This window comes from Sus scrofa, chromosome 13, assembly GCF_054392235.1.
Source record: "Sus scrofa isolate SSC_HxYL_T2T_F1_AM1 chromosome 13, Sscrofa_HxYL_maternal_Yorkshire_Landrace_v2.0, whole genome shotgun sequence".
In the NCBI taxonomy this organism is placed as follows: Eukaryota; Metazoa; Chordata; class Mammalia; order Artiodactyla; family Suidae; genus Sus; species Sus scrofa.
The window spans coordinates 42,876,753-42,898,730 of NC_139395.1; the positions used below are offsets into that span (position 1 = coordinate 42,876,753).

The window sequence follows — 21,978 nt, forward strand, 5'->3', positions numbered from 1 at the left end:
GGATAATGATCACCTCTGTGGTGGTGGAGAGGCTAGGAGCGGCATGAAGTGGGGGTGGGGAGGTAGGGTTTATAAAGAGGCTAACCTCTCTTTGTAATTTTTTTTTTACCGTAAGTTTTATTGAGACATAATTGCTAAACAGCACTGTATAAATTGAAGGTGTAGATCACAATGACTGGACTTAAACTGTCTCTGTGATGTTTTATTTATGAAGCTGGGAGCTGAACACATGCATGGTCATCATATTATCCTTTGTACCCTTTTGACTGTCAAGTGTTTCACTAAAGTTTTTCCTAAAGTTGAAAAGAGAAGTAGGAAAAAAAAAAATCTGGTCTGCAAAATACAGTTCAATGCCTCAAGAGCCTATCATAGAAATTACTTTATTTAATTTTATTTTAGACTTTTTAGGGCTGTACCCATAGCATATGGAAGTTCCTTGGCTAGCAGCTGAATCAGAGCTGCAGCTGATGGCCTACACCACAGCCATAGCAACTCAGGATCTGAGCTATGTCTGCGACCTACACCGCAGCTCACAGCAAGGCCGGATCCTCAACCCACTGAGCAAGGCCAGGGATTGAACCCACATCCTCATGGATACTAGTTGGGTTCGTTACCACTGAGACATGATGGGAACTCCCTATCATAGAATTTTAATGCAAACAAATCTTGATAGGCAAGGACTATATGGTATGTATAATGCCATTTAGGATATAGTTTTGACATTGAATATGCCATAAAAGTACATAGCTATTGATATAGGGAGCATCTATGATAGACTAAAGGGTAAAGTAGATTCCCAAATAGGATGCAGACTACAAGCCTATTTTGGTAAAGATTTTACACACACATATACAAATACATGCCAAAGTACTAATGGTTATCACAGGTAATTTTTATTTTCTTGACTATATTTCTTATGAATATGTGGTTTTGCAGTAAGGATAAAAGACTTAATTAAAAAACATGCAGCAGAGTTCCCACTGTGGCTCAGCAGGATAACGACCCAAGGTAGTCTGTGAGGATACAGGTTTGATCCCTGGCTTCACTCAGTGGGTTAAGGATTTGGTGTTGTCACAAGCTGTGGCACAGGTCACAGATGTGGCTCAGATCTGACATTGCCATGGCTGTGGCATAGGCCTCAGCTCTGATTCCACCCCTGGCCTGGGAACTTCCACATGCTGCAGGGGCGGCCATAAAAAGAAAAATGCAGCAGGAAGATATAGGAAGGATGAAATCAAAATTAAAAGTAATTACTTAAATAAGCCAGTGTACAATTCATAAAGGAAAAAAATACTATTTGTGAAAGCAATGATGAACACGAGGAACAGAAAAAGATGGACATGGAGATGTAAAAAAGGACATCAAAATCATAAAATGTGGGGAAGGAGAGTAAGAAAATGTAGACTCTTTTTAGAATATGTTTGAGCCTATATGATTACAAGTCTAAACCAAGCAGATATAAGAAGGGGTTAACATACTGAAAAAAAGGGCAACCACAGATCAGAAACAAACAATAGATTTGCAAAAAAATAAAGAGAACAAAAGCATAAAATAAAAAGAAATCAGCTAAGCTGCAAAAAGAAAAAAAGGGAACAAAGAGGAAACATCAAATTCATTGGGAAAAAAAGGTTTAAAATGGCAATAAATACGTAAATACCAAAAATTATCTTAATTATCAATGGACTGAATGCTCCAGTCAAAAGAAAGAGTGTTCGATTGGATAAAAAAGAATAAGAGCCTATAATATTCTGCTTACACGAGACACACCTTAAGGCAAAGGACTCATAGATTGAAAGTGTGTGGATGGAAAAAGATATTTCAAGCAAATGGAAATGACAAGAGAGCAGGAAACACAACATTCATAACAAACAAGATACACTTTATTTATTTATTCATTTAGTCTTTTTGCCTTTTCTAGGGCCGTTCCCACAGAATATGGAGGTTCCCAGGCTAGGGGTCTGATCGGAGCTACAACTGCTGGCCTATGCCACAGCCACAGCAATGTGGGATCTGAGCAGTGTCTGCGACCTACACCACAGCTCATGGCAGTGCTGGATCCTTAACCCACTGAGTGAGGCCAGGGATTGAACCTGCAACCTCATGGTTCCTAGTTGGATTTGTTAACCACTGAGCTGCGATGGGAACTCCAAGATACACTTTAAAATAAAGGCCATAATGGGGTTCCCATTGTGGCGCAGTGAAAATGAATCCAATTAGGAACCATGAGGTTGCAGGTTTGATCCCTTGCCTCACTCAGTGGATTAAGGATGCAGTATTGCCATGAGCTGTGGTGTAGGTTGCAGACATGGTTCAGATCTATCACTGCTAAGGCTGTGCCCTAGGCCAGGAGCTATAGCTCCCAATGGACCCCTAGCCTGGGAACCTCCATATGCTGTGGGTGAAGCCCTAAAAAAGCAAAAAAAAAAAAAAAAAAAAAAAAAAGGCCATAAAGAAAGATAATTGAAGAAGTACATTACTTAATAATGAAAGGATCAATACGAGAAGAGGATATTACACTCATCAACACGTATGCACCTAATACAGGAGCACCCGAATACAGAAAACAAATACTAACAGACATAAAAGGAGAAATTAATGGGAATACAATGATAGGAGACTTTAACATCCCACTCAAATCAGTGGACAGATCTTCTAGACAGAAAATTGATAAGGCAACAGAGATCATTATGACACAATAGAACAGACTTGATAAATTCAAAAAATTACACACACCCCCCCCCCCGCCCAAAACCAAACCCAGGATACACATTATTTTCAAGTGCACATGGAACATTCTCTAAGACTGACCACACACTAGGGCACAAAGCTAAGCTTAACAAATTCAAGAGGTTAGAAATTACTTCAGGGAGTTCCCATTGTGGCGCAGTGGTTAACGAATCCGACTAGGAACCATGAGGTTGCGGGTTCAATCCCTGCCCTTGCTCAGTGGGTTAACAATCTGGCGTTGCCGTGAGCTGTGGTGTAGGTTGCAGACATGGCTCGGATCCCGAGTTGCTGTGGCTCTGGCGTAGGCCGGTGGCTATGGCTCCGATTTGACCCCTAGCCTGGGAACTTCCATATGCCGTGGGAGCGGCCCAAAGAAATAGCAAAAAGACAAAAAAAAAAAAAAAAAAAATTAGTAACTTTAAAGGAAATAGAAATAAAAGTCTTGAGCTACAGCAGAAATTATCCCAACATTGTAAATCAACTATACTTCAATAAAACTTTAAAAAAAAAAAAAAAAAAAAAGAAATTACTTCAGGCATCTTCTCTGACCACAACAGCAAGAAACTAGCAATCAACCACAGGAAAAGAAAGGAAAAAAACATTGAATATGTGGAGACTAAACGACATACTACTAAAACAAACAAACAAACAAAGGTTCAATGAGGAAATCAAAATGAAAATTAAAAAATACCTTGAGACAAATGACAATGAAAACACAATTATACAAAATCTATGAGATGCTGCCAAAGTAGTTCTTACAAGGAAGTTTTATAGTGGTACAGGGCTTTCTCACGAAACAAGAAAATCTCAAACAACCTAACCTACCACCTAAAAGAATTAGAAAATAAAGGACAACAAAACTTAAAGTTAGCAGAGGAAAGAAATAATAAAGATAGGGAGGAAATAAAATAGAGATTAAAAGAACAATAGAGGAGTTCCCATTGTGGCTCAGTGGTTTACAAACTCAACTAGTATCCAGAGGATGCAGGTTTGATCCCAGGCCTTGCTCAGTGGGTTAAGGATCCAGCATTGCCATGAGCTGTGGTGTAGGCTGCAGATGCAGCTTAGATCTGGTGTTTCTGTGGCTGTGGTGTAGGCTGGCAGCTATAGCTCCAATTCGACCCCTAGCCTGGGAACTTTCATGTGCTGCAGGTGCAGCCCTAAAAAGACCAAAAAAAAAAAAAAAAAAAAAAAAAAGAACAATAGAAAAAAAAATCAATAAAAACAAAGAGTTGGTTCTTTGAAAGGATAAACAAAATTGACAAATCTTTGGCCGAGCTCACCAGGCAGAAACAAGAAAGACCAAATAAACAAAATACGAAATGAAAAATCAGAGAGTGATCAAGATGATGGAGAAGTAAGACATGGCACTCACCCTCTCCCACAAACACATAAATAAACCCCCCCATCTATATGCAGAATAATTTGCACAGAACATCTACTGAACACTGGCAGAAGACCTTAAACCTCCAAAATGGCAAGAAACCCTCCACATAACTGGATAGAACAAAAGGAAAAAAAAAAGGAGAGAGAGAGAGACAAGGAAAAAAAAAGGAATCATGACAGAACTAGCACTCCTGAGAAGGAGCTGTGAAAGAGGAAAGGAATCCTCATCCTGGGAAGCCATGTAACTGACTGGGAGATCAGTCAAGATGGAGGGACTTCAGAGCCTTGGAGAAAAGTGCAGTAGCCCAACTGAGGAGGGCAAAGCAATGAGAGAGCAGCCTAGACCATCAGTACCACTGCCCCCAGACACCACAGTTTGAGACATTTGGGAGGGGGCTGGGAGCTGAGCTTTAGGCTTTGGAGGTCAGTTCTGGGGACGGGACTAGGGTTGGCTGTGTGGAGACAGCCTGAGGGGCAAGGGAGGGGTGCACCATGGGCTGCAGAGTGCACAGTCAAGAGAGCATGGTGGGAGGAGGCCTGGGCCTGCAGGAGAAGCAAGGCGCCACTGTTGGAGAGAGCAAGAGGAGGAGGGGCAGGACTGACATAATATCTTTCTCTGTGCACATGCAGACTCTTGGGTGGTGGAGCACCTCTTGCACAGGCTACAGGCAGCAGGACACCTCGTGCATGGACTATGTGTGGCAGGGGCAAACTGCCGCAGCCATCTCAGACTTCAGAGGTGGGCGTGGCCCACCACCACTAGGGGTCTGTTAACAGGCACCACTTGCAGCCCAGTCACCTCAGAGGTGGCACAGAGGAGGGCACTGTAACCGAGTGCCACTGCCGAAGGCTCTGGGTGCTGCCTACACCTGAGAGTAGCCTGCACCACCTCCACATGGGTCCTTGCCATTGTCAAGGGCCCAGCAACCAGTTACTGGCTACAGGCCCTGCCCACTGCCTCCATCTTCCAGGAATCATGCACAGGCCATACACCAGCACACCCCCTATCAAGAGGATAATGCTCTGTGGATACTGAGGAAAGAGACAGCAAGCATCCAAGCCAAAAGCAGCCCTCATGCCACAAAAAAAAAAAAAAAAAAAAAAAAAAAAAATAAAAAGAAAGAAAGAAAGAAAAAAAGAAAAAAAGAAAAAAAAAAGTAAGCCCTCACAAATACCTGGGGGCACTCTCACATATAAACAGCCCTCCAAGACTACAGTAGCTGTTTTCCCTAAACTTTCAGAACAAGAAAAATATATGCAAAATGATGAACCTCAGGAACCATTCCCAGTTAAAAGAACAGGAGAATTCACTTGAAGGAGGAAACAATGAAGCAAACTTCTGCAGTTTAACAGACATTGAGTTCACAAAAGAATCAGTGAAAACTGTGAAGGGATTAAGAGCAGATATGAAGGAATTAAGAGCAAATATGAACAGTAATATAGATCACTTTAGAAAGAAACTAGAAAATATAAGGAGAAGCCAAGAAAAATTAGGAAATTCATTTGCAGGAGTTCCTGTCATGGCTCACTGGTTAATGAAACTGTCTAGTATCCATGAGGACACAGGTTCAATCCCTGGCCCTGTTCAGTGGGTTAAGGATCCAGCATTGCCATGAACTGTGGTGTACGTCACAGACGTGGCTTGGATCTGGCATTGCTGTGGCTACAGTGTAAGCTGATGGCTACAGCTCCGATTTGACCCCTAGCCTGGGAACCTCCGTATGCTGTGGGTGCTGGGCTCCCCCCCCAAAAAGAAAGAAAATTCATTTGCAGAATCACAAGCTGAGTTAAAGGCATCCAAGAGCAGAATGAATAATGCAGAGGAACAAATAAGTGACTTGGAAGATAGAATAATGAAAACACACAATCAGGACAGCAGACAGAAAAACTAAATGAAAAAAACATGAAAGCAATATGAGAGATCTATAGGATAATATAAAGCGGACCAATCCACGCATGATAGTGATTCCAGAAGGCAAAGAAAAAGAAAAGGGGCCTGAAAATATATTTGAAGAAATTGTGGCTGAAAACTTTCCAAATCTAAAGGAAACGGATACAGGAAGCACAGAGGGCCCCAAAGAAGCTGAACCCAAATAGGCCCACACAAAGACATATTATAATAAAAATGGCAAAAGTTAAGGAGAGCACCCTAAAGGTACCAAGAGAAAAACAAAAAGTTAATTATAAGGGAACTCACATAAGGCTATCAGCTGATTTCTCTATAGAAACACTACAGGCCAGAAGAGAGTGGTAAAATATATTCAAAGTTCTAAAAGAGAAAAATCTGTAGCCCAGAATACTCTACCCAGCAAGTATATCATTAAAAATAGAAGCAGAGGGGAGTTCTGTCGTGGTGCAGTGGTTAACGAATCCGACTAGGAACCATGAGGTTCCAGGTTTGATCCCTGCCCTTGCTCAGTGGGTTAACGATCAGGCGTTGCCATGAGCTGTGGTGTAGGTTGCAGACGCGGCTCGGATCCCGCATTGCTGTGGCTCTGGTGTAGGCTGGCGGCTACGGCTCCGATTCGACCCCTAGCCTGGGAACCTCCATATGCCGTGGGAGCGGCCCAAAGAAATAGCAAAAAGACAGAAAAAAAAAAAAAAAAAAAAAGGAGAAATAAAGAACTTCTCCAACAAACAAAAACTAAAAGATAGCAATACTAAACCCATTCGAAAAGAAATACTGAAAGGTCTCCTCTAAATAGAAAAGAAGTAAGAAGATATACGATGGAGGAAATCACATTTGGAAAGTAATCCCTTAAATAAGCCAGTATACAGATCTAAAATGAAAAAAAAAAAAAACAAAAAAACAAAAAACCTATCTGTAAAAGTAATGATAAATACAAGGAACAGCAAAAGGATAAACATGAAGATGCAAAAAAGGACATCAAAACCATAAAACATGAGGAAGGAAAGTAGGAAAGTAAGAAAATCTAGACTATTTTTTTTTTTTTAAGAATGCGTTTGAGGAGTTCCCGTCGTGGCGCAGTGGTTAACGAATCCGACTAGGAACCATGAGGTTGCGGGTTCGGTCCCTGCCCTTGCTCAGTGGGTTAACGATCCGGCGTTGCTGTGAGCTGTGGTGTAGGTTGCAGACGCGGCTCGGATCCCACGTTGCTGTGGCTCTGGTGTAGGCCGGTGGCTACAGCTCCGATTCAACCCCTAGCCTGGGAACCTCCATATGCCGTGGGAGCGGCCCAAGAAATAGCAACAACAACAACAACAACAACAAAAAGACAAAAGACAAAAAAAAAAAAAAAAAAAGAATGCGTTTGAGCCTGTAGGACTATCAGGCTAAAGCAAGCAGATATAGGAAAGGGTTAACACACTTGAAAAACAGGGCAACCACAAATCGAAATCAAACAATTCACAAAAACTAAAAAGAAGAGGACACTATCATAAAATAAAGGAAATCATCCAACCAAAAAAAAGTAACAAAGGAGAAACACAGAATCAACTGGAAAACAAAGTTTAAAATGGCAATAAATACCTATTTATCTATAATTACCTTAAATGTCAATGGACTGAATGCTCCAATCAAAAGATATAGAATGGCGGACTGGATAAAGAACAAGAGCCTACAACATGCTGCCTACAAGAGAATCACCTCAGGGCAAAGGACACATATAAATTGAAAGTGAGGGGATGGAAAAATATGTTTCATGCGAATGGAAAATATAAGAAAGCAGGAGTTTCAATACTCATATCAGACAAAATAGACTCTAAAACAAAGGCCATAAAGAAAGACAAAGAAGGGAGTTCCCATTGTGGCTCAGTGGTTAACGAATCCAACTAGGAACCATGAGGTTGAAGGTTTGATCCCTGGCCTCGCTCAGTGGGTTTAGGATCCAGCGTTGCTGTAAGCTGTGGTGTGGTTTGCAGACACAGCTTGGATCCCATGTTGCTGTGGCTGTGCTGTAGGCTGGTGGCTACAGCTCCGATTAGACCCCTAGTCTGGGAATCTCCATGTGCCGTGGGTGCGGCCCTAGATAAGACAAAACAAAAACAAAAACAAAAAACAACCCCCCCCTACAAAAAACGACAAAGAAGGACACTAGTGATAGAAGGATCCATTCAAGAAGAGGATACTACACTCATCAATATATATGCCCCTAATACAGAAGCACCCAAATACACACAAGAAATACTAACAGACATAAAAGGCAAAATTGATGGGAATACAATAATAGTAGGCGATTTTAACACCCCACTCACATCAATGGACAGATCCCCTAGATAGGAAATCAGTAAGACAACAGAGATCCCAAATGATACAATAGAATGTTAGACTTAATTGATATTTTTTGAACATTACATCCAAAAAATCCAAAATATACATTTTTTCAAGTGCACATGGAATATTCTCAAGGACTGACTACATACTGGGGCACAAAACTAACCTCAACAAATTTAAGAGTATGGAAATTATTTCAAGTATCTTCTCTGACCACAATGGCATGAAATTAAAAATCAACAAGAGAAAGAGAAATAAGGAAAAAACTGACTACATGGAGACTAAACAACATTCTACTAAAAAACCAATGGGTCAATGAGGAAATCAAAAGGGAAAGTAAAAATTACTTTGAGATAAATGATAATGAAAATGCAACCATTCAAAATCTATGAGATGCCACAAAAGCAATTCTTAGAAGGAAGTTCATAGTGATACTGGCCTTCCACAAAAAAGAAGAAAAAGTAAGTTCCCATTGTGGCTCAGTGGTAATGAGCCTGACTAGCATCCATGAGGATGTGGGTTCAATCCTTGGCCTCACTCAGTGGGTTAAGGATCCAGTGTTGACGTGAGCTGTGGTGTAGGTCGCACACAAGCTGTGGCGGCTTGGATTCTTTGTTGCTGTGGCTGTGATGTATGCTGGCAGCTGGTAGCTCTGATTCCACCCGTAGCCTGGGAACTTCCATGTGCCACACATGCAGCCCTAAAAAGCAAAAATCAAAGAAAGAAAAATCTCAAATCAATAACTTACCACCTAAAAAAATTAGAAGAAGAAGAACAAACAAAACCTAAAGTCAGTGGAAGGAAGGAAATCATAAAGATCAGAGAGGAAATCAATAAAATAGAGATTCAAAAGCCATAGGAAAAAAAAATCAATAAAACCAAGAGCTGGTTATTTGAAAGGGTAAACAAAATTGACAAACCTCTGGCCAGACTCACCAAGAAGAGGAGAGAAAGAACCCAAATAAACAAAATAAATGAAAAAGGATAAATCTCAACAAATACTGCAGAAATACAAAAAAACTGTAAGAGAATACCATGAACAATTACATGCCAACAAATTTGATGACCTAGAAGAAATGGACAACTTCCTAGAGACATACAACCCATCAAAACTGACTCAAGAAGAGATCATTTGAATAGACTGATCACTAGAAATTAAATTGAATATGTATAAAAAACACTCCCTACAAACAAAAGTCCAGGACCAGATGGCTTCACAGGAAAATTCTAGCAAACATACAAAGAACTTATGCCCATCCTTCTTAAACTCTTCTGAAACACTGCAGAGGAGGGAACATTCCCAAAGACATTCTATGAAGCCACCATGACCCTAAGAGCAAAAACAAAGATACTACCACAGAAAAAATTAAAAGCCAGTATCTTTGATAAATATAGACACAAAAATTCTCAGCAAAATTTTAGCCAACCAAATCAAACAACATATAAAAAGATTAAATAACACGACCAAGTGGCATTCATCCCAGGTTCACAAGGATGGTTCAACATATGCAAATCAATCAACTCCATATACCACATTAAGAAAAGAAAAGTAAACCACATGATCACTGTAATAGATGCATAAAAAGCTTTTGATAAAATCCAACATCCATTCATGATAAAAAACTCTTACCAAAGTAGGTATACAGGGAACATATCTTTTTTTTTTTTCTTTTAAGGGATGCACTTGTGGCATATGGAAGTTCCCAGGTTAGGGGTGGAAATGGGACTACAGCTGCCAGTCTGTGCCATAGCCACAGCAATGTGGGATCTGAGCAGTGTCTGTGACCTATATCACAGCTCATGGCAACACCATATCCCTGACACACTGAGTGAGGCCAGGGATAGAACCCATATTCTCATGGATACTAGTTGGACTTGTTATCTCTGAGCCATAACAGGAATTCCCAAGGGAACATATCTTAAAAAAATAAAAGCCATTTATGACAAAGCCACAGCCAATAGAATACTCAATGGAGAAAAACTGAAAGCCTTCCCACTAAAATATGGAACAAGACAAGGATGCCCACTCTCACCACTTTTATTCAACATGGTAGTGGAAGTCCTAGCCATAGCAATCAGAGAAAAAAAGAAATAAAATGTATCCACTTTGGAAGAGAAGAGGTAAAATTGTCAGTCTATGCAGATGACATGATACTATATATAGAAAACCCTAAGAATTCCACAAAAAAACCTACTCAAACTGATCAACAAATTTAGCAAAGTAGCAGGATACAAGATTAACATTCAGAGATTGGTTGCATTTCTGTATAACAATGAAACAATAAAAAAGCAATACAAAAATACAATACCTTTTAAAATCCACCCCCCCAATTAAATACCTAGGAATAAACCTGACCAAGGAGGTGAAAAGACTTATATGCTGAGAACTATAAAACATCAATCAAGGAAATAAAGAGGATTCAAAGAAACGGAACAATACACCATGCTCCTGGCTTGGAAGAATTAATATTGTCAAAAATGACCCAAAGCAATCTACAGATTTAATGCAACCCCTATTGAATTACCCATGACATTTTCCACAGAATTAGAACAAACAATCCAACAATTTATATGGAACCATGAAAGACCCAGAATTGCCAAGGCAATCCTGAGAGGAGAAAAACAAATACAGAAACAAAAACAAAAACACAAAGCAGGACACATAACTTTCCCAGACATTGGACAGTATTACAAAGCTACAGTAATCCAAACAGTGTGGTACTGATATAAAAACAGACATGGAACAGAATAGAGAGCCTGGAAATAAACCTACATAGCTAGGGTCAATTAATCTTTTAACAAAGGACACAAGAATACAAAATGGGAAAAAGTCTCTTCAGCAAGTGGTGCTGGGAAAACTGGACAGCTGCATGTAAATCAATGAAACTAGAACACACCCTCACACCATGCACAAAAATAAACTCAAAAGGCTTAAACATAAGACAAGACACCATAAAACTCCTAAAAAGAACATGGGTAAAACATTCTCTGACATCAACCATACAAATGTTTTCTTAGGTCAGTCTCCCAAGGCAATAGAAATAAAAACAAAAATAAACAAATGGGACCTAATCAAAATTACAAGCCTTTGCACAGCAAAGGAAACCATAAGAAAAACAAGCAAGCAAACAAAAACCATTAAAAATTAAAAAAAAGACAATCTATGGAATGGGAGAAAATAGTTGCAATCCATGAAATTAACAAAGGCTCCATCTCCAAAATATACAATTCATACAACTACAACAAAATATACTATGACTCATAAGTCACTGGTGGCTCAGTGAGTTAAGGATCCAGTATTGTCACTGTCACACTGTTGCTGTGATGAGGGTTCAATTGCTGGCCCAGGAACTTACACTGTGGGTACAGGCATTTAAAAAAAAAAAAACAAAATAAAAAAATGGGTAGAAAAAAAACAAAAACAAAAAATGGGTAGAAGACCTAAATAGACGTTTCTCCAAAGAAGACATAGAGGGCCAAAAAACACATGAAAAGATGCTCAACATCACTAATTATTAGATAAATGCCAACCACGACTACTATGAGGTACTACTTCATGCTGGTCAGAATGGCCATCATTAATAAGCCTACAAATAACACATACTGGAGAGGTTGTGGAGAAAAGGAAACCCTTCTACACTGTTGATGGGAATGTAAGTTGGTGCAACCACTATGGAAAACAGGATGGAGGCTTTTCAGAAAACTAAAACTAAAATTACCATATGATCCAGCAATCCCACTCCTGGGCAAAATTATAATTCAAAAAGATACACATACCCCTATGGTCACTGCAGCACTATTCACAAGAGCCAAGACATGGAAACAACCTAAGCGTCTACTGACACATGAACGGATTAAGAAGATGTGGTACATATATATAATGGAATGTTACTCAGCCATAAAGTACGAAATAATGCTATTCCCAGCAATGTGGCTGCAACTAGAGATCATACTAAGTAAGTAAGAAAGAGAATGACAAATATTATACGATATCATTTATATGTGGAATCTAAAATGTGGCACAATTGAACTTATCTACAGAATAGAAACAGACTCACAGATAAGGAGAAAAGATTGCGGCTACCAAGGGGGAGAAAGAGGGAGTGGGATGGACTGGGTGTTTGGGTCGATCAAATCCTCACCACAGCAGCAACCCAAGCTGCAGCAGTGATAATGTTGGATCCTTAACTCACTGAGCCACCAGGGAAGACCATGGTAAATGCAAACTATTACATTTAGAATAAGCAATGAAGTCCTACTGTATGGCCAGGAACTATATCCAATCATTTGTGACAGAACATGATGTAAGATAACATGAGGAATTCCTGTTGTGGTGCAGTAGAAACAAATCTGACTAGTATCCCTGAGGACGCAGGTTCGATCCCTGGCCTCGCTCTGTGGGTTGGGGATCCAGTGTTGCCATGAGCTGTGGTGTAGGTTGCAGACATAGCTCGGACCCCGCATTGCTGTGGTTGTGTGGCATAGGCTGGTAGCTGTAGCTCTGATTCGACCCCCAGCCTGGGAACTTCAATATGCCTCGGGTGCAGCCCTGCAAAGCCAAAAAAAAAAAAAAGAAAGAAAAAAAAGATAATATGAGAAAAACAATGTGTGTGTGTGTGTGTGTGTGTGTGTGTGTGTGTGTGTATAAACGATTGGGTCACTTTTCTGCACAGCAGAAGTTGACAGAATATTATAAATCAACCATACTTTAATAAAAAAATTAAAAATAAAAAACATGCAAAAATACATACTCAGGAAGGAGCTTTCTGAAACAGGAGTGTGAAAACTCTCCTGAATTTTGTAACCAAAATGCTATGATGTGTTTCATCCTGAGAAATATGAGGGCCTCCCTTTAGGCACCAGTGAAGGGTCAGGGCGGTCTTAAGTCTTCAGAAAGGCAAGGCAGGGCCCAAACCACCCAGATGAGTGGATTTTTTGGGGGGATTGGGGGCTGCACCCATGGCATACGGAGGATCCCAGGCTAAGGTTCAAATTGGAGCTGTAGCCACTTGCCTACACCACAGCCACAGCAACTTGGGAGCCGAGCTGAGTCTGTGACCTATACCACAGCTCATAGCAACACCAGATCCTTAACCCACTGAGCCAGGCCAGAGATCAAACCTGGATCCTCACAGATACTAATCAGATTCATTTCCACTGAGCCATGGGGGGAACTCCCAGATGAATGGATTTTAAAGGGGGCTTGAGAAGGGTTCTGGCTCAGGCAGAGGAGAAGGTTGTAACAAAGCCCAGAGGGCTATCTTTTAAATTCTCTTTAATGACAGAATTTAGTGGGTTAAGGATCCAGAAGTATTAACTGCTATGGCTCTGGTTACAGCTGTGGCATGGGTTGGGTCCCTAGCCCAGGAACTTCCACATGCTGTGGGTGTAGCCAAATAACAAATCAATCAATTAATTAATTCTCTTTAACGTAAGAAAGTACGGGTACAAGGGAAACGCACTAAAGAACGTCATTTCCCCAAGGAGATGAAGCAATGGGGCTGTTTTTCTAAATCAAAGTTGTTTTTGGTTTTTGCCAGGCCCAGTTTTTAAGGTCCTGGCCACCAGAATTTGCCGTAAAATCTCAGAAGACAGCCCCCACTCCACCCTCCCACAAATAAAAGGCTGCAAGAACCCCACAGCACCCAGGGCAATCGGAGCTCTCATCTGGTCTTTTCATTATTGTCTGTTGTTCCAGGCCACTGTCAGAGGCATCACTCAACAGGGCAGCCTTTCTAAAAGTGTCCTCTCCATCTGCATAAATCTCCCGGAAGGCTCATGCCCAACCAGGCAAGACCCCACCTGCCCAGTGAGCCCATCTCATAAAGCTAGAGACCAGCTGGGCCAGCCTCTGAGACTGAAGAATCTTTCTAGTCTCTTTCTGAAAGAATATGCTCTTCTGGGCTCATCTCTGTAGATTTCAGAACTTCTTGTATATGTATAATGATTCACTTTGCTGTACACCTGAAACTACTGCAACACTGTAAATCAACTGTATTCCAATAACATTTTTTTTTTTTTGGTCTTTTTTGTTGTTGTTGTTGTTATTGTTGCTATTTCTTGGGCCGCTCCCAGGGCATATGGAGGTTCCCAGGCTAGGGGTTGAATTGGAGCTGTAGCCACCGGCCTACGCCAGAGCCACAGCAACGCGGGATCCGAGCCGCGTCTGCAACCTACACCACAACTCACGGCAACGCCGGATCGTTAACCCGCTGAGCAAGGGCAGGGATCGAACCCGCAACCTCATGGTTCCTAGTCGGATTCGTTAACCACTGCGCCACGACGGGAACTCCCCAATAACATTTTTTAATTTATTTTTTTTTTTGCTTTTTTTTTAGGGCCTCACTGATGGCATACGGAAGTTCCCAGGCTAGGGGTCAAATCAGAGCTGTAGACACCAGCCTGCACCACAGCCACAGCAATACCAGATCTGAGACGAATCTGAGACCACTGAGCAAGGCCAGGGATCCAACCTGCGTCCTCATAGATGCCAGTCAGATTAATTTCTGCTGCACCATGACAGAAACTCTTCCAATAAAATTAAAAAAAAAGAAAAGAAATTCAAAACCCAAGGACAACCAAATACGAACAGCAACTAGGCTTTTCTAATACAAATGCTTTTCTTCTGCTTTTTCTCTAGTCTTTTCACTGGTTATTGTCAGTGGAACACTCCTAACCACTTCTGGGTTAGCACTGCCTGATTAGAATTAATTTTTGCTCAGATAAACTCTTAAAAGTAAAAACAACAACAAACTTATTAGGTCATAGTAAGGAATTTTGTCCTATACAATTCTGGACAGACGGTAAGGAATCGGAAGCCCAGCTAAGAGGGTTTTGCTTTGTTTTGCCTTTTTTTTTTTTTTTTTTTTTTGGCTATACCCACAGTGTTCAGAAGTTCCAGGGTCAGGGATCAAACCTAAGCCATAAAAGCAACTATGCCGAGTCCTTAACCACTAGGTCACAAGGGATCCGACTCCCTACCCCCAAGACATTTTTGCCACTGCTGTCATGCTTGCACTAAGAAATACCCCCTTATCCTCCACCCTCCCAACCAAATTCTTAAGTCTCCCAGGCTTGGCTTGAAGCTTCTATTATTATTGCACCCTTACAGACCAATTTTTTTCTTCCAAAGTAACACTTCCTTTGGGTTGTGATGATGGTTGTACAACTACAAATATAATAAAATTGATTAAGTTTAAAAAAAAAACAAAAGTAACACTTCCTCATGATTTTCAAAAATGTATAGAGAAGAGAAAATTAAAAAGGAAACACCCGCTCATTCTATCATCCAAAGATTAGTACTGTTAACATTTTGGAGTATAGTTTTCCAGTCTTTTCTCTTCATAAACAGTAAGCTAAAACCACTTAAAAAAAAATAGACCCATAGAAATGATGATATGCTTCTAAAACATGTATTTGGTCCTGTAATGGAATCTGTTTGAATCTGGGGGCAGGAGGCATGATATGGCTCCATTCCCCTCTGCGGCTAGCCCAAACTTCCAGCACCTTCCTTGACCCATGCCCACTTCCTTTTCTGTGTCAGAGGAGAGTGAGGCTGCCAGGGTAAACCCCCTCACACTCCTTCTCTTGCTCTCTACCATCCCTGGACCCATGGGGATGCAGGAGGATCATCAGCTTCAACCTCAGAGCCTTGCTTTCATGTTCTTAGCAGACATTCTTGCTCCTTCATAGCTGGGCTTCTGCGTGTGCACTCACTGTCTCTGCTCACCTCTTACTCTTTAATTCACGGTTTTCAGGTACCTGTTGCCCCCACACCAGAGAACCGAGCCCACCATGTCAATAAGCAATTCCCTGTGGTCCAATCCAAAGGTAAGTTCCCAGCCCTCACATTCCTCCCGTCTCCCCCTGACCTCCAGCCCCTCCCTGTAGCTCTCTCCCACAGCTGCTCCACTGGGCCCCTGGGTCTCCGCCTGCCTCTGGGGCTGTGCTTCTCCCACTCTCCTATGATCCCGCCCATCCTGGACACCCTGGTGTTCCCCAGGGCGCCCCCACCAGCCCTCTTCCTTGTTCATCCTGCATTCTAGACTATCTTTCCCTACCACCAGCTCCAACTCAGACCTCTTTTGGAGATGAAGATGTCTCTACCTGGTTGTTCAAATAGCATTAAAACAAAATAAACCAGGAGTTCCCGCTGTGGCATGATGGGATTGGCAGCGTCTCTGCAGTGCCAGGACGCAGGTTTGATCCCTGGACTGGCACAGGTGTTGCCGCAGCTGCAGTAGGTCACACTGTGGCTCAGATCTGATCCCTGGCCTGGGAACTCCATAAGCCACGGGGTGGCCAAAAAAAGAAAAAAGGAAAAAAAGAAAACAAACAATCCCTCCCAAACAAAAACTATGTCAATAAGTATATAAATAAACCAAACCCTCCAAATTCAACATGCTAGAACTGAACCCATATTTTCTCCCCAAACTGTCCTTTCAATTCTTCCCTCCCTTGTTCATGGGACATCAATCTACCCTGTCACTTGGGGTAGAAAATCAATAGTCACCCCCAACTCTTCTACTCCACCCAGTTAATGTGGCCCAAGGCATACCTTGAACCTACATTCTCCCCTCCACACCCCTCACTGCCTTAGTTGAGCCCCACCACTGTGTGTCCCAGACACTAAAGTCCCCCATGTCTTCCTGCCTCCAGGCTCCCCCTTGCATTCTGCAGCCTCACCTCTACCTTTCTCTCCCCTATTTTCCAGAGTTAACTTTCTAAACTGTCAATCTGGTCATGTTATTCCCCTTGCCTAAAAGCCTTCCCCAGTTCCCTAGAGCCTTCACATGGTAGAGTCGCGGAGCTCCTTGGCAGGCTGGGAGAGACCCAGTCCTGCACCACCCTTCAGTGTCACCTCCCTTCCTTGACAGTCCCACCCTGTGGGCTCCACTCCGGAGTTTTCCAAAGGCTTTCCAAGTCTTCCTCTACGGCCCCTAGGGACCTGTGTCAGCACCTCCCCTCCAACTTGTCAGGCAGGGGGTCCTTGCACCTAAAGCAAAACCTGCTCAGGGATTCCCTTCTCTGCCTCCTTCCTAATGGCTCCAGGCTATACTCAAGACAGAACCCATCACTCAGCCATTGTGCTAACACAGCTTCTATGTGTCCTACAACACCTATCATTTAACTATACACTGATCTCTCCTACAAGACTATAAATTCCCAGAGGATGTCGTCTTTCAACTTGCAGCCCAGTGACTTGCCCAGGGCCTGGCATGGAGCAAGTACTCCATAAACCCAAGCTGAGTGACAGTGATGACACAAGAGACATTTATTGAGTGCTTATATGCCAGGCACAGTTCCAAGGGCTTTTCTGTATTTTAACAATTAATTCTGACAATAGCCTATGAGGTACAGACTATGATATTCCTCATTTTTTAGATGAGGCAACTAAAGCAGACAAATTAAGCAACTTTCTGAGATCATATGACTAATGAGTGGCAGAGGCAGGATTCAGACTAAAGTCTAGAATCGATGTCTCTATCAGAAGACAACTTATGTATTTATCAGATATTTCTATTAGTGGTTTGAGTAGGTTTTCTAATTGCTCTGATGCCAATTCTCCTGCTAAAAACTGTATCACTACATAAACATTAAGATCGAAACAGACCCAAGATAATAAAGCTTGTTTTGATTACAACCCAGGAGAGTACCATGAGGTAAAAAGGACACACCTGGAAAGCAGTGGGGACAGATTCTAGAGAAGCGCCAACGATTCCATTTATTTCAAGCAACAAATAAGAAAATTTCTTTCTTTCTTTCCCTATTTCTTTATTTTTTTTTTTGGTGTTTTTTAGGGCTGCACCTGTGGCATATGGAAGTTCCCAGGCTAGCAGTCCAATCACAGCTGTAGCTGCCGGCCCACACCAGAGCCATTGCAACATGGGATCCAAGTCTGTGACCTGCATCACAGCTCACAGCAATGCCAGATCCTTAAAGCACCGAGTGAGGCCAGGGATCTAACCTGCATCCTCATGGATACTGCTGAGCCACGACGGAAACTCCTAAAAATTTCTTAAACTGTTTCAGGGGCCATGGGATCAAGACATGTGAACACCTGCTGCTCTTAGGCAGGAACTCTCGCTTTAACAACTCCACCATCAACAGGGTGACCAGCCCCAGGCCTGTGCCAAAAGGCCACCTGTGTCCTCCACAGCAGGGTAGGAGGTAGATATTCCCCTAATTGGTCACCCTCTTCTCTCTGGAGCTAGAAAGATTTTCTAGTCGGTGTTTATGGATTACTCAGTGGCAGGTATGAGAAGCTGCCTGGCACGAGGGAGAATGCAACACCCTCCTCATATGAACCCTGAGGTAAGTCCCTGACCTGACCCAGGGAATATGCCAATACCTCTAGGCAAAGTGCACAAGGCCTTTTATGGCTGTGCCCACCACCCATGCAGGTTAGATGGCATGCTGCAGGATGACCCACTGCTATTCCTCTCGCGTTCCTATGGGCTTCACAGCATGCTATCACAGTACTGGCCCGAGTAAATGCTTGCTGATTCTGTACACAGCTGTGTTGAGTAAGGTCCCTGAGAGAGCCTCCAGAAGGAAATACCAACTGCATGCTGGAGTCCCGTCATTTCCACCAAAGAGCTTTGACAGCTGAAACTCCACTCCCTGGCCTGACAGTCATGTGAGCTCTGTTTACAGTAAGGTGTTCACAGGGTGGGACTCAAAGGGAAGGAGGGGCACTGGTAGACAGACACATGAATTTTCTTTCCCTTAACGATGTCATTAAATTGAATTCATTTATATCCCTCCTGCTCTCAAATCTCAGAGTTTTTTGGCTAAGATCAGGGTATGTGGAAGTTCCCAAGCCAGGGGTTGAGTCCTCGCCACAGTAGTGGCCCAAGCTTAAGTGACAACCCAGACCATTAACCCACTGAGCCACAAGGGAATTCCTCAAATCTCAGATTTGAGACAATTTATGAGGAGGTTAATAAATGATTAGGTCCAAAAAAAGAGGGGCAACAACAACTACAAAAGCTGGTCATAAGGGAGTTCCTGTTGTGGCTCAGCAGGTTAAGAACCTGACATAGTGTCCATGAGGATGTGGGTTCCATCTCTGGCCTCCCCCAGTCGGTTAAGGATCTGGTTGCTGTGGCCTGCAACACTTACTGTGGTGTTGCTCCAATCTGACCCCTAGCCCGGGGACTTCCATATGTGGAAGGGAAGAAGGAAGGAAGGAAGGAAGGGAAGGAGGGAGGAAGGAAGGAAGAGAGGGAGGGAGGAAGAAAGAAAAAACGCTGGTCATAGGGTTGACACAATTGCTCTAAGTCTATAGCCCTTGGCTTTGGGTTTCAGGCAGCCAGAACAAAAAGAAACAAGCTCTCAGCTTTTAAGTATCTTCCGGGAGGCAGACATTGTTCCCGATCTAAATTTTAAAGGGAATCCTTCAGGATTCCTGAGGGGGTTCACAGGATGAGGAATCAAAATGTAAAAAAAAACAACAAAAAAACAAACAGAACAGGTAGTGAAACTGGGACTGGAAAGGGGGAGAGAGAGGGTACCAAGATAAGAGTCTCTGAGTCCAGGTTGTCTTCAAGAGACTGCTTCCTCTGGGCAAGTGGAACCACTCTAGACCTCTCAACATCTCAAGTGTTTGAGGAACACAAAAAGCTCTTGTGATGACATTACACAACCTCAAGAGCGGGCAGGGAGAGGGCACCCACTCGTGCTCCTGCCCTCATCCAGCCACCTCCAGGCCAGCACACCTGCCCAGTGAGGCACAGCTGCTCTGTCTACCTGCCCCCTTCCAGGCCTGTTTCTTTTACTCCATTTCTCAAATGGCAGTCCACCTCCGAGACATTGCTCTCTTTCCTTTTTTCTGCTCAAGCTCTTTGTGGATGCATTTACTACTCCTTTGGAGTAAACTTGACTGCTAAATGGTCCAGAAAACTGTAGTGTTTGCAACTGTTCTGATGTTACATTTGGAATCAGAACTGCAAAGCTGAAAGTAGTACTGTAACTGCGGGAAACCACAAGAGATTTTTTTTTTTTTACTAGTGGTACTAACAAACTAAAATGATATATAATGCATATATTGCTATACACTGTTTATAATTTTAGGATGCAAGTTTTTTCTAACCAAAAATGATACACAATGCATACATTGTTACATATTATTTATAACCTCCAGACATAAACTTCTCTGAAAACTTATACACAAAATGAATTATCAAGATATAAAACATTATAATCTTATTAGGGAACTCCTTAGAATCCTACAGTGATGCCTTATTTAAAAAAAAAAAAAAAAAAAGACTCTGCCTGCAGTGCTAATAAGGAGGCTTTAATTGGTCTGTCTTAGAGTGAGATCTGGCTCCCAACTCCTCCCCTTGGGAGCCCGGGGTACCTCAGGAGCTCCTTCCTCTGCAGCCCCACAGCTCTCTGGATTTTGCCTAATATGTCATATGCTGGGAGTTGGGAGAGGAAGGCGGTGGCACAAAGAGCCTAAGATGGGGCAGGTCTGTAGGACAGACATGCTTTGGGTTGCTCCCCTTACTAACGGTAGACATTTGACAGACACTTTTTTTTCTGCCCAGTTTACTTTGGGGCCAACAGCAAAACAGAGCTGTGAGAAGCTGATTGGTGTCTAGGATATAGTCTATGGCTCTCACTCATTTGGGATCAGAAGCCGAGCAACAGTGAGAATCATTCTCCCTGAATCCAGCTGTAAGGACAGATTGAGGAAGACCCTGGAGAGGGCACAATGTCACACGCCTGTGACAGCAGCAGGAAGGCCAGGACCCAGCCTCCTTTCCCCTTCCGCCCAACAGCCAGTTCCTGACTCACATGACTTCTAGAAACCAGCAACCTCTACAATCCATTCTCTGATCCCGACTCCCCCCCAGCCCCAGAACTGGCTATCTACTGGCCACTTGGCACCTCTGCTTACACATAAAAGAGACACACTTTGGCCAGAACTTGATTTCTCCTCCAAAATCTGTTCTCCCCAGATTCCCCATTCAATGAAGGGCACCAGCAAATCTCCTAGCTACTTGAGCCAAGACTCTTTGAAGTCACCCTCTCCAACCCCTCGGCCACTCTTCTGAATGGCAGTTCTCAGACGTGACTGAATATGAGGGACACCTGGGAACTTTAAAGCATCCCGATCCCAGGGACCCATCCCAGGCCAATTAGAGTAGAATCTCTGGGGTGGGGCCCAGGCATCATTGCTTTTTAAAAGTTCCCCAAGAGAGTCTAATGTACAGCCAGGCCTGAGAATTAGTGGCATAAAATATATTCCAAATCCAACAGCTTCTCTCCGTCAGGCTCACTGCTCCCACCTTGGTCTGAGTAGCCACTGTATCTTGCATGGACCACTGGAATACCTGTCATCCTCCTGTTTCCACTTGCCCCACCTCAGACCCCCAGTATATGCACAAGGCAAGGTCTTTTTAAAGATCAGGTTGCATCGAGCCTCTCTGATGGCTTCCCACTGCATCTGGGAGTTCTGACAAGGCCCACAGGCCCTGCTTGGCCTGGCTTCTGCAGCTCTCCACCTCTCCCAGACCCTCTCACCTCGGCTCACCATGCTCTGGTCACCCTGGTCTTAGTTCTGTTTCTCAAACATTCCAAGCACGCTCCTACCTCTGGGCCTCTGTGCCTCCTCTCTTCTCTGC

At 42.8% G+C, this 21,978-nt stretch overlaps 1 protein-coding gene and 1 long non-coding RNA gene across 8 annotated transcripts in view; one reads left to right on the plus strand and one right to left on the minus strand.

The window, feature by feature from the left end:
* Positions 1-21,978, minus strand: part of ZDHHC3 (zinc finger DHHC-type palmitoyltransferase 3) — a 76,684-nt gene that overhangs the window by 26,576 nt on the left and 28,130 nt on the right. The gene's annotated exons all lie outside the window — the stretch shown is intronic.
* LOC146397288 (uncharacterized) lies at positions 15,185-19,455 on the plus strand. Its single transcript, XR_014822937.1, has 2 exons — positions 15,185-17,296; positions 17,446-19,455. It is a non-coding gene; the product is annotated as an uncharacterized LOC146397288 (long non-coding RNA).